The following is a 17,572-nucleotide window of genomic DNA, read 5'->3' as shown; positions in this document are numbered from 1 at the left end:
TATTGACATTGAACATTTTTTCATATGTCTATTGGCCATTTGTATTCTCTTTGAAGAAGTGTCTATTCAGGTCCTTTGCCCATTTTTTAAAATTGGATTGTTGGGGGGGGGGGATGGGTGTTGAGTTTTGTAAGTTCTTTCTAAATTTTGGGTATTAACCCCTCATCAGATGTATCATTGGCAAATATGTCCTCCCATTCAGTGTGTTGTTTTCATATTTTGTTGATGGTTTTCTTTGCTGTGCAAAAACTTTTTAGTTTGATACAATCCCATTTGTTTATTTTTTCTTTGTTTCCCTTGCTTGAGAATATATATCAGAAAAAAAAATATTGCTATGAGAAATGTCTGAGATTTCACTGCCTATGTTTTCTTCTGGGATTTTTATGGTTTTGAGTCTAACATTTAAGTCTTTAATTCATTTTGAGTTTATTCTTGTGTATGGTGTGAGAAGGTGGTCTAGTTCCTTTTCTTTTTTCTTTTCTTTTCTTTTTTGCACATATCAGACAGAAGAGATTTTTAAAACCCTCATATGTTTCATCAAACATCATGAAAGGACAAGATCACCATAGGGGAGAAAATCGACCACAGTCTATGCTGACGTACTTGGCAGAAGCCAAGCAAGAAATTTACCTTGAGGGAACCCAGTGCCCTCCTGAGGCAGGTGGCGTGTGCAGGATACCTGCAGGATGATGTCTGAGTGATGCCCATTCAGCCAGCTTCCTCATCAGAGGCCAAAGAGGCAATTCTGCAGCTGCAACGTGCTGACCCCATGCTGTACAGCGCCTTGCGCTTTAGAAGGCCGGTTCACTCACAATGTCACAAAAGCCACTTGACCCCTGATTCAGAACCTCCCTCCTTCCCAGCAGCCCCCAGCAACCCAGCCTTCCTGCAAGTGCTCAGGGCGGGCAGCAGGTGATTACTGGAAGGGCAGGTGTGCCTCCCCTCCTGACTAACCCAGGCAACCTTCACAGTGGTGAGCAGGTGTCAGTAGCAGGCATAACAGAGACAGAGAGATGGATCCTCTTTCTGTAAATAAACACAGACATCTGTTCTGGGATTCTATGTTTAAAGTCATAAAGGTGCAATAGACACACCACATTCCCCATTACCCACCAGGAAAACCTTGGCATTATGTAAGAATTGGTTGGTGCTTACACAGAAGGCAACTTCAAGACACTTTTAAATGTAAGTTAATGTTAATGCAACAGTTCAGGAATGTCTATTTTAGTCTGAGACAAGGAAGAAGAGGAACTTTCTAGGCCTTTTGAGTTTTCCTACATTTACAAACACTTTCAGACCTACCCTAACAGTAACCTGGTTACTTTAAAATAACGCAGAGTCCTCCTGTGTGCCAATCTGGCCTATTCACAACAGGGATATCCAACCCTGTACTGAGCTTTAAAGCTGACCCCAAAATAGTTTGTGGTTTTGGCTTATCTTGTATGATGAACCAACCACCCGTGATGGAGCTGTCAGGTTGGGGCCACGGAGATGCATCCTGACCAGCATTAACTCCATCTTGCTGACCAGGCTAGATCTGCAAAGCCCCTGGCTGCCCCATCCACCAGGACTTTTTCTCTTTTTTCCCTTTTTATATATTTCATTTTATAGCTTATACCTAAACATTTATAATTGTATGCCCAAGTGTATCATTTCGGCGATGATGGCTATTTTGTTTTGTTTTGCAACCTTGCTCTCCTCCCTCATGGCTCCACCCACATCATAGCCTCGTTCCCCAAACAGCAATCTTCTGGTAACAGCCTAACACGTGTCCTTCCCTACTTTTCCCTGTGCTCATATAATAATGTACAAACACAGACGCGTGTACCTATATGAACATATACATGGAGAAGAGATATGGCATTGTTTCACAAAAATGGAATTCTACTTTAAACCCTTTTCTGCATCCTGCTTTTCTCACTACAGCCCACCTCATGGAAATCCCTCCAAGTCAGGCAACGGAGTTAGAGGTGATTTTGTTCGTTTTGCTTTGACTTTTAAATACCTGCACAAGATGCCTTGGTATGCATGAAAATACAATACCTGGTGAAACCACTCCTCTCCCACCGGGCAGTCACTTCATTTTTTATGTGTAAATCTGCGTTGGTTGAGGATCTCCAAAGAAACAGGTCTGAGAGGAGGCATGTGCACAGAGAAAAAGTTATTATACAGAACTGGCTCACGCAGTTATGGAAGCAGAGAAGTCCCCAGCTCTGCGGTCACCAGGCTGGAGACCCAGGAAGGCCAATGCTGTCGTTTCAGTCCAAGGGAAAAGGCCTGAGAATCAGGGGCACCTAAGTTCTGGTGGCCTAAGTTCCAGTCCCAAAACCAGCAGGCTCAAGACCCACGCAGAGCTGCTGTTTCAGTTCGAGTCTGCAGGCAGGCAAAGGTCAATGTCCAGTTCAAGGCAGTCAGCAGAAGGAGTTTCCTCTTACTCTCAGAGAGTCGGCCTTTTTCTCTTCTTTACTTCTTCAACTGATTGGACAAGGCCCACCACATTGGGGAGAGCAACCTGCCTTATTCAATCTGGTTCAAATGCCAATCTCATCCAAAAACATTTTCACAAACCCAGACTGTTTAACTAAATATCTAGGCAAGTTAACATAAAATTAACTATCATAATCTCTACATACTATTTGGGTGTTTGTTTGGGGGAAGTCGTGTGTGTGTGTGTGTGTGTGTGTGTGTGTGTGTGTGTGTTAATCCTAACCTAAGGATATTTTTTCCCATTGATTTCTAGAGAGAGAGAATGGAAGGGAGGGAGGAGGGGGAGAAACAGAGAAAGAAGCAGCGATTGATTGCCTCTCGCATGCACCCCTACCGAGGCTGGGCAACTTGCAACCAAAGTATGTGCCCTTGACTGGGAATCAAACCCATGACCCTTCGGACCTTGGGTTGTCTCTCTAACCACTGCGAAAAACTGGAAGAGGTGTTTAGGGGTTTTGTTTTGTTTTTTATAAAGTCCCAGTACTGAGATGACTGAACCAAAAGAAAGATGTAGTTAATTTTAAAGGCTTTAACAGTTTGCTTTCCACAAAGACTATAAAAATTTACATTTTGCCAGCATCGTATAAGAAGATTCTTCTCCATATCCACCCCACCCCCAGGAATGGATGTTCTTGCCCTTTTAAAGTTGGCCAGTTTATGTCTTGCTCTTATTTAAAATTGGATTCCCTGAATACCAGTGACTTTTAATGTCTTCTCATAAAGTTTTGGCCATTTGGAGTGTTTTTGTGCCAACAGCCTCTGCATATTATTTGTTCATTTTTCTGCTGGGTAGTTTGTCCCTTTTTGACAATTTTCAAGAATTGTTTGTATATTTTCAGATATATGGCTATTGATCCTTTTTTTTCATTGATTTTTAAATATGACTAGTATTCACTTATTTTTGTTTCGTTTTGCTTAGTGAAATCTTTTATTTTTTTAATAGCTAGTGGGTTTCTAGTCTTGGTTAAGAGCTCTTCTGCCACCAAGTTGCACAATTGAAGGGGCAAAATTTACATTAATATGTGCATATGAAAGTGATCCAATTTCACTTTCTTCTAGTTGGGAAACCATGAATCCCAAGACCATGTTATTAAATCCAGCCTTTTCCTGCTAAATTAAAATGTCATTTCTGGAATACACTAAATTTTCACCAAATCAAGCTCTATTTCTTGATTATTTATCCTGTTCTGCGAGCCTCTTTGTCTATCCATGCCAGGAATATATTGATGTACTCTCACTGCCTTAAAGTGGGTGGCGATATCAGCTGAGGGCAGTCTCTCTGCCATTGCATTTTTCTTTTAAACAAATGTATTCTTCCATATACTCTGTACCATTATTTTCTTTAATTCCCCAAACACTCCCTGTTAGAATACTGACAGGAATTTCTAAGTTTTGTATATGAATTTGTATTAAATTTTTTAAAAAAATAAAGTCTTTCCAAATGTTCAGAGATTGTTGCGTATCCCTCAGTAAAGCTTTATAGTTCTCTTCATATAGGTTCTGCATATTTCTTAATCTGCTTACTTATAAATATGTCATAGTACTTAAAGCTATGATGAATAAATTTTTAAATTTTCATTTCTAAGTGCTTACTTGTAGAAAAAGACTTTTGGGTATTTGTATATGTATCTTATTTCGGCTACCTTACAAAATGATCTTATTAACTTGAGTATTTTTTAATAACTAAGGGTAGAGATTGAGTTTTAAAAGGTTAAAGAAAATATATCACCAGCAAAAAGAAGTCATTTTAATGTCAGTTTTTTGTTTTCATATTTAACCCACTAAAAACTTCAATACAATGTTGTATAATGATAGTAGGAATATTCCTCTTTAGTTCCTGATTTTAACAAAACACCTGACTTTGTGTTTTGCCACTAAGGATTATATTTGCTGGTAAGTTTTGGTGAATGGTCTTTAATGTATTTACATTGTTTACTTCTATTTCTCTATTACTTAACTTTCTTTTATAAAATACTAGAGGCCCGATGCACAAAATTCATACAAGAGTAGGCCTTCCTTCCCCTGGCACCAGCTTCCCTCTGGCTTCTGGGACCTGGACTTCCCTCCGGCCCAGGCTTCATCCAGAAGGACATCTGGTCTAATTAGCATATTACCCTTTTATTATTATAGATTTATACAATGAATGCTTAAAATCTATTAATCTAATAATATTATTTTTGGTTTTTAATTTGCTGATGTAACGAATTATATTAATAGATACTCTTTTTTAAAATCTATTTTTGCCATCCCTAAAATAAATCTTACTAGGTCACAGTGTAGTATTTTAAAACTTCACTAGATTCTAATTGCTATTTATTTTATTTTATTTTTTGCATCAATAGTCACAAGTTAGATTGGTTTATAATTTTAAATTTCCAATTATGCCTCCTTTATGAGTTGAGGATTAAAATTACGTTGGCCCCATTAAGTGAATTCAACTCTTTTTTGTATTTCTCTATGGCTGAGAATACTTAAAATAACACTGCTACTGTCTTTCTTTAACTATTAGGTAAATCTGAGTCATGGCGCCTGATTTCACTGGGAATTCTTTCATCAAGACTTGCTCTCGGCTCTGCTCTTGATGCTGCTGGCCCCAGGGCTAGAGATGTCTCAGTCTTTCAGAACCTAAGGCCAGAGAGAGCAAGGTTCTTTTTGCTCAATACTGTTTCCAGTTCTCGTCTTCCGGCTCCGTTCGCTTCCCCTTTGTGTAGAATCCTTTCCGAGCATTTTGCTGAGATGGTGAACGTGAGTGAAACACGCCAGAGTATTACATATCTTCACATCACTTTTTCCCCCTGGCCTGACAGGCGAGTGATGTCTTGGCTGGGAATGGGATTCTTGTGTTGTGTGTTTTCCGTACATTTTGTTCCAATATCCTCTAGCTTCCAGATGAGAAGTCTCATGCCAACCTCATTCTTATTCCCTTGCAAATAACTTGTTCTTCCTGTTGAACATGTACGAGATTTTATTCTTAGCGTTCAGGAATTTTTACCAGAATAAATTGGGTCTTACTTTTCTCATTAATCTGACCTGGAACTTGGCTCATCCCTTCAATATGGAGAGTTGGGTCTTTCCAGAAAATTTTCTTCTACTGTATGTCTAATTATTACTTCATCTTCAGCTGTTCCTTTTTCCTTCTGTAAGCCCCATTTTTTGCAGGTTAGGTCTCCTGTTCTATCCCCCCGCCCCCTGCCCCCCCCCCCCACTCCTTTTTTTACTTATGATTTTCCTCTCCTTGTGATTTCCCTCTTGGGTTTGGTCTTCCAAGCCACCAATGTGGGTCTCCATAGTGACTGTGAACTCTTTTCAATTACATCTACGGAATTGATTAATGAGGATATTTCCACATTGTAATGTTTTTTTGTACTGCATTAACTCGCGTTGGGTTCTCTTACTACATTTCTGCCTCCTTCCCCCAGCAGCTCCCTTTTGCTGAGATTGTGTGCGGTTGGCTCTGACTCATCTCCCGCTCTAGCTGCGGGGTCTCCCACCCGCATGCTCTTTCTCTCCGGCTCGGCGGGGTCCAGTCTGGTTGGTGGCTCTTCCAGGCACCAAGGGGGTGAGAAGTTCCCGCAGGCAGTGCCATCCTTCATCTGGGTACCAGGATTTCCCTGGGCCAGGCCCTCCCAAACTCCACAGAATGCCGATGGTGGTCCCACAACTCTTGCCAAACTGGTGTCCAGTTCTGACGTCAACTTCCTGTGTGAGTTCTCCCCTTCCACAGCCTCAGCCAGCCGAACCCAGCTGCTTTGACTCCAGCAGCCACTCAGGCACAGAAACGTGGGGACATTGAAATTGGGAGTGCGATGAAATTAACCTACTCACAGGTTCTTAAACACGAAAACCTAAAAAAATACATCATGTGCCTCTCCACCTCCCCTCAGCCTAGCTCCAACTAGAAAATCACATGAGAGGCCTGCTGGGGGCTGGGGGGGGGGGGAGGGGAGGAGGGTAGGGGAGAGGGGGAGAGTGAGGGGGAATAGGAGGAATCCAATTTCAGAAACACTTTTCAGTGGTTCTCAACCTTCCTAATGCCGCGACACTTTAATACAGTTCCTCATGTTGTGGTGACCCCCAATTTCATTGTTACAAATTGAACATCATTAAAGCATAGTGATTAATCACAAAAACAATATGTAATTATATATGTGTTTTCCGATGGTCTTAGGCAACCCCTGTGAAAGGGTCGTTCACCCCCCAAAGGGGTCGCGACCCACAGGTTGAGAAGCTCTGCTTTAGATACTATTTTTCTTCATTCCTGCAGGCCTGCCCTGATTCTGCAGAGGCCTACAGCATGTGGGTCAATTCTGTGTTCGCCACTGTGTTCATTAAATACAGGAAACTGGGCCAAGAGGCAGATCCTAAGCAGAGGCGATGCCTCCCCTCCCCTCCCCTCCCTCCAGCTCCCACTGGTCTTCATTTAATTCAGCTGCAATGCCAAGAGAATGACACATTACAAAGCAATAATCCTTGCGTGAGCACTAAGTTAGGAAATGAAGAAAAATATCCCTGGCTCATGCCCTAATAAAACGGAGCTATAGGAAAGGCTGAGGATTTACGGCAAAACTCCCCTCTGCGGAGCCTAATGGCCATTCCGCTTCTCTGCTCCCTTTTACCAACGATTGAAGTTTGTTTGTGCAGCCCGGGGCCGCTCCCGAATCTCAGCCCAACTCACTTCAAATCAAGCTCGCGGGGAAATCACAGGCCCAGAGGCCTCGGGCAGCATGGTCGGTGGCTGCAAGCATAAGCCTGAATGCACCAACGCCAGGCACATGTCCATCTGGGCCCAGAGGGGGCTGTGATGGGAGGAGAAAGTTCTGGACTAGAAGCTGCCCAGGTTTCCTCACCTGGAGGTAGAGGCCAAAATGTGTACCTCACAGGGCTCTCCATGAGTAAAGGCAAGCCATGCGAAAGCGGGTGATGGAGTGGAGATCGTCGCCTGTCCCCCCCAAAGGCTTTTACAGCTTCACTTTCCAGATCTCTGCTTTTGCTCCCTCCAAGCCCGGCAGGTTTCAGACAACACATTTCTCCACACCTCCGTCTATTTTTATAATCCCCATTAGCAACAAGAGGCCTCCGTGTGACGAAGCCAGTGTTACTATGAGCAGTCACTCAATGATTTATGACAGCGCAAACAGGAGAAGCAGCGTCCGGGTATAGCTAACTGGATACAGTAACTGTGCAATAAAAGACAATATTTCTAAGTAATAAACATAAATCAATCCTGGCTCTTCAAAACAAGACAAGAAGGGAAAGATCTTGACTAGGCCAAATCCTTAAGAAAGCGTAGTTTTTTGTTTTGATAGTCTTCTCTGCTTTTGTTTGTGTGTTTTTGTTTTATTTGTGTTGTTGTTGTTGTTTTTTCGTAAAATGGGCCTCCTCTCTAGTTTTTCTGGCAGAGAAATAACCAGAATTTTTCTTCACTCAGAGTGCTCAGCATTCGTGGGGTGTCAGCTTTGACTCGCTGCCCTCCCACCGATAGCCAAAGAGGAAGTCTTATCTCCAAAGGCAAAAAAGAGCCGAGAAATTCTGGAATCATCACTTACCTCATAGACTAGCGGCCGTGGGTAGTGGTTCAGTGACAGGCTTCCTTCCACAGGCAGAGACACCTGGGCCCAACCATATCCCAAACTTGAAATCTTTCCTCAAATAATCTCCAACTTCTTTTAGCTTCACATGCCTTCACTCCAGAACATGAGGCTGATCTACGGCTCATCAACGAGGACTATGCTAAGTTAAGTAAAATAATTCTTGGAAAGACCCTATCCCAGCGTCTGGCAATCGCAGGTAGTCAGTGACTTAATATTGGTTTTTGTTAACAAACCATTATTTACTTCTACACTAAAATGCCCGTCTACTTCTTCAGAGAAAATACAATGCCAATGTAACCAAAGCTGGGTTGTAAATCAGAAAAATGTGATTGGGTGATTCCCACACCTAGGTGCCCATCAGAATTTTCTGATGAACTTGACATGCAGCTGCCACAGCCCCAGTGAGTCAGAAGCTCCTGGGGGAGGGGTCACGGCAGGAAGCCGTATCTACCGAAAGCATCTCAGTCATCATGACGAGCAGTTGTATATGGAAACCACCAGCTTAAACAATAAGGGCCCAAGAAAAGTTAGTTTCATTGCAGCAAAAGCTAACATAAGTTCATCCCAATTTCACTTCAAATTGTGTGTCTGAGTTTCCTTTTAAAAAAATGATTTTAGAAAACGCCTGTACAAATGTGACAAGATAAATCTAAACACGTAAGGAAACAATATTCACAGAAGGAAAACACCCATGGAAGCCAGCAAAGTTACACATTGCCGCAAATGGGCCTCTTACAACACAGGCACACTGTGGGATGGGAAAATGAACCAAACCATCCTTCTGTCTTCACACTAGAATCAGCGGAAGTTCAGTAAAGAGTCCTGAGGGCGACTGCAAACTGTGTCCTGCTGATGAGGCCCAGCAAAGCCTCCCTGGCATTGTGAAGCATCTCAGGAGAGGGCGGTGTATAAGGACCCAGCTTCCCTCACAGCTCTCCCTAAGGCTGGTCCTTTCCTGCACATGCTGCCTGGGAACACCCTACACTCCTCCTTGCCCCTCACCTGTTTCATCCAAACAGTGACCAGCCCTTCCTGTCTGTGCCACCGTCTAGCCATTTTCCCGTTGGCTCCGTCCACCTGGTTACTGCTGGCCTAGGAGAGCCCTTCCTTTTCCCATCCCAACTATTCCACTGCTCTTGTCAGATCGGGCTCCGCCCAGGGCCAGGGCCTCGACAAGGAAGGACACAGGAACTCATGGATGCTAGCTAGCCTTTTTATCAATAACTGGATGTATATGTGTCTGTTTGTCTGTTATTAGAAAGAAACTGAAAAGATATAGTCCAAAGAGAACTATTATTTAGGGTTACATAATCCTCAGTTTTAATTTTCAAATTTCTGTAAATTTTCCCACAGCTTAAAAGTCTCAGATTCTGCAGGGGTTTGTGTTTTGTTTTTGACACACAAACACGATGCCATTTTGACATCAGCTTGGTTCCCCAAACAGCCTAACATGTGTCCTTCAATACTTTTTCCTTTGCTCATATAATAATGTCCTCATGGAATAGATAACAATAATAACTGATCATTAAAATCCAGTTCGTTCTCAGGTCTTGTGATAAGCAGCTTTCCATGTAATTCTCATGATAACTTTTTGAGGTAGATTCTTCTATTACTCCCATTTTACACAGGAGGGGACTGGGCCTTGCTGGGGTTCAGCCACTTGAACAGGCGCCCCAGCTAGTAGGGGCCGAGTGGGAACTCGGCTCTCTCTGTCTCCAAGCCCAAGGAGGGAGCCACTGCAATGTGCCTCCTGCCCAGCTCTGAGGAGGCTCCAGTGCTTTCTGCATGGACCAGCGGGGAGAGCTGGCCTAAGGGCTACTCTCCTTACGTTGAAGCATTCCTTCCACTTGTCCTCCCATGTCCATCTCAGTGGAGGAGAGCATCAGGGGGGTCGTGGCCAGTGCTGCTGCAGTTGCCGCTACACCCACCCATCCGCCACACCCCTCCACTCCCTCCGTGCAGATTCACAAATGAGTCTTCCCCTCACATTTTGGTGATTCTTGCTCCCTGATCCCTAAACATCTAGGAGACAGAGTGAGACTGGTGACTGTTGCAATAATACCTAGTCAACCCCCCTCACCCTCCAGAGACGCTTGAGAGAGAAGAAAGGAAGAGGCGTGGGACCTTATTTGTCCCATCACATGTGATGCTTTATGTCAGCGTCCCTGATTTTTAAGTCATGAGGAGGGGAGCAGGCCTTTCAGCTCGAGGCTACATAGATACTTCCTGAGACAGTCAGAGGGTGGAGAGGCACCGGGGATGTGTCCATGGAGAAGGAGGAGCCCCGGGGACCCATGGTCCCAGGGAGCATGCACCCAGGCCGGGTTATGGGTACAGAAGCCTGGGAAGTACTTTGAGGTCAGAACAAAACAGATTTCTTTTTTCTGCTTTTCTTGATGAGTGGCTCCTGGAAGCAGGTCACAGTGTCCCCATCCCATCCAGGCTCAGCTGATTGTGAGTGCTTGGCACGCCCTCATTAGGATCCCAACTGAACACGCTCCGTACACTTAGTACCTAATGTGGCGCTCAGTGCAGACAGATGTTAGAAATTACTCCTAAATGAGCATGTGGCACGTGACCTCTCTTCTCTCTCTGCAAGGAAAGGTTGAAATAAAGATGAGGACAATGGTAGCGCTCAGTAACCTTGTCACAGCACTATTTGTTCTCCTGCGGCCCCATCCTGGGGCCTGTGCAAAGGGATGTGTGGTTACTAAAATACCTAAGAGACACGTTGCAAGGTGGTTTCACCGAAAACACAATTGAGGTACATCAATTTTTTTTAAAAGAAATCAAATGTCTTGCTCTACCTTCATTCCTTGCTCTGTCCCCTAGATGTTTAGGGATCAGAGAGGGGAGAGGAGGTGGCAGATGATGCTTTTAAACTTCCCAGTGATTTAACTGTGTGTGGAAGTAGAACTAGAGAGAGAATCCTATTTCCCCAATTCACTTAAGCAGCCTACTGAGCTACTCCAAGTCTCCAAAACCTCCAGCTGTGATGGAGAGATTGGGATTGGACCCAAATCCCCACCTCCCTTTATTCTTTCAGTATGAATTAATTGCTCTGATGTGCCAGCCATTCTGCTGTGCAAGATGGAGACAATGGTGGAAAAGACCAGCACGGACCTGCCCTCGTGAGCTCCAGTCTAGGGAGGGAGGCAGGAGCATCTCACCCACGTGTCACACGCCTCTTGGCCTCACCTCGTATCCTCTAAGCCCAGCTTTCACTCCAGCTTCCCACGGCTGCACCACAATGACTGCTCAATGTGTCTCTCATTTCCCGTCTTCTCTGCAGCTGCTGTGTGGGATGTCAGCAGGACCACTGGGCACTCCACAGGTCTAATCTGGAAGAACAGGAGAGTTTACACCCTGGGGACATGAGGAAAAAAGACACCTACTAGGAAGAGCTCCTGGTGGCTAACTGGGCTCAAATTTTGAAAAACAGAGGCTAGCAGCCATTTCTACACGGGAGCCTTTCACCCAAACTGCACTTCACAGAGAAGCAGGTGCTGGATTTCCTGCCTCTGCTCTGAGCTGCCTGCCTGTGCGCGCTGTGTTTCTGCCACCTGGGCCAGCCCTTATAAAGGAGTTTCTGGAATCACATTTCAGCCAGTAGGACTGAGGCTTTCCCCCATCCAATCAGAGCAGCCCTTTTCTGAATTAATCAAATTTGGAGGATGTGGAGTCCTCATTTACATGAGGATGGACCTATCAGGGACCAGGGGCGGGGACTTCTGTCCATGTCAGCCAGTTCCCCTCTAGGTCCCAGAGCTCACTTTCCCTTTCCACTAAATGCAGAAGGTGTGCCAGCAGAGTAGAATGGGGCAGACCAACATGGAGCAGAGATGAGCCTGGCCCCAGGGCCACCTGGCCCAGAGCTGTTTTCATGGCCATGCTGTATCACAGTTGAGCTGTTTTGCACAGAATAAAGTTTCCTTCTTCATCACACCCAAAACTGAGGATTCCTGTTGGCATTGAACTGGACATATTATGGGTTAAATTGTGTCCTCCGAAAGGTGACGAAGTCCTAACCCCTAGTACCTGTGAATATGACCTCATTTCAAACGTCTTTGCAGATGGTCCTGTTAGATGAAGTTCTGAGAGTGGACCCTAATCCGACAGGACTGGTGTCCTCATGACATAAGGACATTTGGACACAGAGACAGATGTACACACAGAGAGAAGGCCATGTGAACATGAAGGGTGATATGGGGCGATGCTTCTATGAGCCAAGGGATGCCAAAGGCTGCCAGCAAAGCACTGAAAGCTGGGAGAGAGGCCTGGCGTACATTCTCACTCAACACCATCTCAGCCTCCCAGCCTTCAGGGATGTGAGACGGTAAATTCCTACTGTTTACGCCACCCGTGCTGTGGCATTTTGTACCACCTGTCCTAGGAAACCAGCACACAGCACCTCCAAATGTCCCAGTGAGAGGGTGCCTCCGTTTCCCATGGTGAGGACCAGCTAGATAACCCTCCCTTGATTGTGGGAGCAGGAGAACTAGGGAAGCCCTTCTGCCCGGCCTGGCCACTGACCGTGAGCAAAATCGGAGTGTTGCTCCCACCTCCCCAGCCCGCCCTGCACATGTTATAATCCAACAGCAACAGCCCATCACATGCTCAAGGGCTTGGGAGGGGAGCCAGAAAAATCAAAGACAATCTCTTGCCACAAAGCTCCCACCTACAGCAGGGCTATGAGAACCGTCCTATTTTTAGTGAGGAATAATGGCATCAGGTGCTGGGTGGAGAGGGCGGGGGTGGGGCTGGAGTGAACCAAAAGTTCTACACAGGCTCGCTCTGCCTCTCTGCCATGGGCACCCTCCCAAACGTACTTGCTGCTGGTTGCACTTAAGGATCATAACATGTGTAAGAGAAACTAGCAGCACAGAATACTAAACGCTGCAAACAAGTGGACCCTGTGGGCACTCATTTGCTCAGAATTGATGTGTGCCTGCAACTATCTGGGCGAGGTTTGAATGGCATCGGCGCGAAAGGCGGGAGAGAGGTTCAGGTCAGGCAGCCTGGCGTTGCACTCTGGGTGCGGTGAGGGCTGCCCGCACTGTGCAGAGGTGAGCCTCCAGGGCGTGGGTCTGCCCCAGGTTCCACCTCCTAGAAAGCTCCTCATCTCCCCCGTGACACTGGCAAAGCAAAGTAGGCACAGAAAGTGGTGATTCGGTGGCTGGTAACTGTGCAGAGGACACTGGACCAGAGTCTAACTCGCTGCAGCTGGGCTGCAATAAGCCAGTCACAGTTAGAGCCTGTGAGCATCTAGCACTCGCTGGGCATACCCGGGGGGCCTAAGGAGACGCTCACTCCCGTGTGACTTGCACAGAAGCAGCACAGGTCAGGGGCTGTCTCTTTGGGATCCAGATGTCAGAGGTGTTTTCCCGTTGATATCACATGTGTCTCAGTTCTAATCACTTTGGGGAAACACCACACATCCTCTTGCCAATAAAAATAAATTGTTATCCCCAGAAGCAATCCAGCCTCTATCAATGAGGGTGTTACGCGCTAACAATGAAGAATGCCCTCAGCCCCGCAGGTGCAGTAAAATTGATCTGACGGCATGATGTGAGCACCTGTCCAATTTATCTCCCTGACAAAGGAATCGATATGCCAATTATTAAAATAGCACTAGTCATTAGGCGAAACATACTGGTTCTGCCGAAATCTTTGTACGTTTAGTAACAGGGGTTTCTCTCTCAAAACTGTCACTGTGAGATTTCTTTATCTGCAGATGCGACATTTCGACACTCGGGCCCACAGAGGAGAGTGCACAGGAAGCAATCCCAGGCTTGGAGGCCTGCGTTCTTCCCAGGACCAGTGATCTCAGACAAGGCCGTAAACATCTGCGAAGCTGGAGGCAGAATGAGCATCCACTGTCAGGCCTGGGTTCAGAGAAAACACATGTGGCTTCTTGTCCCCACCCCACTTTGCTCAACAGTTGGTCCCCTGTGGTTCTCCAGACCAAAAGCTCTGAGTTAGGCGGGTGGCTGGCTGGTGAGTGCATCTGGGAGGCGGCAGGCAGGGTCAGAGAATAGAAGGCCTACCTGGGGGCCAGAGGCCTGGCCAGGCCAGGCAGCAATATCATTGTCCCAGGTCCTTCCCAGAGCATGCTTGTTTAAAGGAAAAATCAATAGGCGAAAGGAGGTCTCAGCCCTGGGGAAATGGTTTGGGAGGAAAAGGCTGGGTATTATCAGAGACTGTTCGCACCTGGGAACTAGCATTCCTCAAGCCCAGAGGTACCCACTCCAGACCTGACAGCAACTGATGCCAGTGACGTCAGCAGGCTTTTTGCTCCCATAATAAAGGGCAACTCCAGGAAAGCATGTGCAGTCAAAGCACAGAGACACAGGAGTCTCTTTCTGACATCTGTCCGGAGCGTACTTTTCCCCAAAGGGCCTGTTTTGCCAGCAGAGAAGCACACGGGCTGGGCCACCTGTTGAGTGTTAGCCATGGACACCTTCCCGCCCAGTGGGAAACCAGGCCTCTCCTCAGGCAGGAGGTGACAAATGGGGCTCTCTGGAGGGGCAAGGGGACACCAAGTTATTAGGGCAAATTGAAGCCCAGAAGAAGCAGGCCCTAAAAGGGGGTGCCAGGGATTGCTCCAGAGGGGCAGGGCACACACAGGACTGAGGGATTGCAGTCTGTAACTGGCGATTACTGGGCCTGGTCCTGGAAGTTTGAAAACACACCTTCCCTCTCTGCCCCACCCTCGCCAGAGCTCCTTTCCAGTCATTCAGCACTGACTGATGAGCCACAGTGCTGCTCCTTGGATTGGCCATTTGAACTGGTCCATATTGACAACAGCTCTTTGGGGCAAAAGTGTATGCACATGTATAGGTCCATTCATTGATTATTAATCTTATAGATCTAACAGGTGCATAACATACAAGTGACAACCAATAACAACATTTACAATACTCTCTATTATAAATGTCATATAACTAATTGATTCTTGTTGATTTTTGTCAAAGTCCTCTAATTGATGGAGTAACCATTTGAGGATCATCACCTCACGGGGACAGCATTCAGACAAAGCAGCAGACAGGCAGAAATTTCAGGGATCAATTCATCTTTTTCCTGAAGTACCAAATTCCTCAGCCATGATGTTAAACATGGCCCAGCAGTTCTACTCTTAGATACATCCTCAAGAGAAAGGGACACCTGTCTACATCAGCACTTGTAGATGAGTGATGTTCACAGCACGTTATTCATACGGCCAAAAAGCGAAACATCCCAGATGTCCAACAACTGATGAGTGGATGAGCAAAATGTTGCGTGCTCATTATACAGCAGAGTAGATAAATAAGACAGAAATTCAGATACATGCCTCAACATGGATGAGCCTTGAAAACATTGTGCTACGTGAAAGAAGTCAGACACAAAAGGTCACATGCTTATGATTGCATTGAAACTAGAAGCTTATGAAACTAGAAGCCCGGTGCACGAATTTGTGCCCCAGTGGGGTCCCTTGGCCTGGACTGCAGGATCGGTCCAGAACCAGCTCTCCGACATCCCCCGAGGGGTCCCGGATTGAGAGAGGGCACAGGCCAGGCTGAGGAACCCCACTGGTGTAAGATCGGGGCCAGGGAGGAACATGGGAGGTTGGCCAGCCTGGGAGGGACCGCGGGAGGGCTCCAGGGTGTGTCCGGCCCTTCTTGCCCAGTCCTGATCAGCCGGACCCCAGCAGCAAGCTAACCTACCTGTCAGAGTGTCTGCCTCCTGCTGGTCAGTGCACATCATAGCGACTGGTAGACCGGTCTACTGCCCCCTGGTGGTCAGTGAATCATAGTGAGCAGTTGAGCGGCCTTAACATATCATTAGTATATTATGCTTTGATTGGTGGAATGGACGACCCGACGACCGGACACTTAGCATATTAGGCTTTTATTATGTAGGATGCGCAGAATAGACAAAGTTATAGGGAGAGAGTAGATTGATTAGTGGTTTCCTAGGATTGGGGAAGTTAGTGGGAGAATGGGGTGTAACTAACAAATACTGTGTTTTTGGGGGGAAGATGAAAATGTTCAAACACTGATTGTGGTGATGTTGCACAGCTCTGTGAACATACTAGAAATCACTGAGTTATACTTTTTAAGTGGTGAGTTGTATGGTACGTGTACCATATGCTACACATTCAATTTTTTAAAATCTTGAGCCATGACCGAGGTGTGCACCAGTTTAACCCTATGAATGCGCTAACGACACTGCTAATGGTTCAGAGAGGAGCATTACAGATGACTCGGCCTCATTTTCTGATTGAATTCCCACGGCTACCCTGTGCGGTTGGCAGAGCAGAAAAGATGGCGCTCATTTACAGAAGACTGGGCCCAATCTATTAAGTGACTTACTTAGGGCCACACAGCCAGCTTGGCAGGAAAGATGGGGACAGGAAATCTGCCTCCTGGTGCATCGGGCTTCTCCTCCTCGTGCTGACACAGTTCAACCGAGTGCAAATGAGGAGCTACCACCCTGAGTGGTCACACAGCAAGGCCTTGAGGGAGCCCAGCGGATGGCTGGCTCCACGTGGAGAAGGGGAACGGAGGGCTGAGGTGCTGGCTCACAGGAGGAGCCTGAGGAGCAGGTGAGATCAGGTCTCCACAAATCCAATGTCAGGGGAGACTGGCCTGCCTTTCTACCCATTCAGCAAGCACCCACTGGGCAGGTGTGATGAGCAAGACACTGCGAGGCCCCAAAGATCCAGTGAGAAAACTCCCCGCCATCTCTGAGCTGCCACAGTGGGAGGCCCAGACGTTAAACAGATAATCCCACAAACAAGTAACTGTCATTGTGGAAGGGGCTCCAAGAAAGAAAAAAAAAAAAAGGCCAAGAGACGTATAATGGGACCGGCCTGCTCTGGACTAAAGACAAATTGAGAGGGAAATCTAATATTTTGCCAGTTCCTAGCTTATCGGTTCCAAGTATGTCTTTGCCTTGCAGAGTCAAATCAGATAACCCGTGTCTGGCTTTCTGTGTTAGCAAAGGGTGTTTACGCCTCTACTCTCAGGTTCTCACAGAAGAAACTTCTGCAAACGCTTCACCCTCTTGGACATCCTCCAGAGAGAGGTTTGTCTGATTGGTGGCGAGCGGCTGTCACCGCTGGGCCATTTGCCAGGGCAGGTTGGCGCGTGGCACAGGGACACGGGCTCCTTGCCCAGCTCACGCCCTCCGGGACCCCGGGCTCTGTTTGGGTCCCAGCCTCGTCTAGTCAGTGCGGTGTTGCTGGTCCTGCCAAGCCGACCTCTGCTCTCAGTGTCCCAGCGTCTCCAGCTGGGGGCCAGTTTGCGATTGCTGAGAAGCAAACTACTTCAACGCATAGTGGCTTAAAACAACAGCCGTTTTATTACAGATCACGATTTCGTAGGTCAGGAATGTGACTGGGCCATTCTGCTCCCCCTGGCACTGGCAGGGTTCCTCCACTGTATTTGGCTGCGGGCTGGGCCGGGTTGGGGATCCCCAGACAGTTTTCCTCAGACGTCTGGCATCAAAGCGGG

This window comes from Myotis myotis, unplaced genomic scaffold (genome assembly GCF_014108235.1).
Source record: "Myotis myotis isolate mMyoMyo1 unplaced genomic scaffold, mMyoMyo1.p scaffold_m19_p_10, whole genome shotgun sequence".
Lineage (NCBI taxonomy): Eukaryota > Metazoa > Chordata > Mammalia > Chiroptera > Vespertilionidae > Myotis > Myotis myotis.
The sequence above is the reverse complement of the archived record's forward strand: the minus strand, read 5'-3'. Positions refer to the sequence as shown.